General features: G+C 25.0%; 1 protein-coding gene across 2 annotated transcripts in view; it reads right to left on the bottom strand.

The window, feature by feature from the left end:
* LOC118742651 (protein spinster) overlaps positions 1 to 537 on the bottom strand; it is a 79,411-nt gene that overhangs the window by 39,549 nt on the left and 39,325 nt on the right. The gene's annotated exons all lie outside the window — the stretch shown is intronic.

Raw genomic sequence — 537 nt, forward strand, 5'->3', positions numbered from 1 at the left:
AGCATTTTACAAATAACCGAACCGTACCCGAGCTGTCTTACTTATGAATTTTTCTATAAACAAAAATTTTATAAAATGAAACTGAAGTAGTTTTCATCTTACGTGGATAATTCTTGTCACAAATACATAGTTTCATGCTTATATATTTATCTATATATTTTTTAGAGGCGCCACATCTTTATCAGAAAATTCCGGGAACCCAAATTTGGAACTGTTGCATATCCACACAAAAATTTTATGATTTGCAAAATGTTTGTTTTAAAAATAGCATACCATCAAAATATCACAATGAATATTTAAATTTAAAATATTCATTAAAATTATAAGACTTGTTAAATGAAAGCGAAGACGAAGATTAAAACTGTTTAAAAACATTAGTTTTAATTAAACCTATGTCTTTGTTGAGCGCTACTATTGGTTAATGTTAATGTAAAAACTTAATAATATAAAAAATTAATAACTCCTAATTTTTCGAAAATTTAAATAATAAAAACCGCTATTTTTCAGTTTATGTGCAATTTCAACTGTTATAAATGT

The sequence above is a fragment of the Rhagoletis pomonella genome, unplaced genomic scaffold (assembly GCF_013731165.1).
Source record: "Rhagoletis pomonella isolate Grant_MI unplaced genomic scaffold, Rhpom_1.0 Rhpom_scaffold_00007, whole genome shotgun sequence".
NCBI lineage: Eukaryota > Metazoa > Arthropoda > Insecta > Diptera > Tephritidae > Rhagoletis > Rhagoletis pomonella.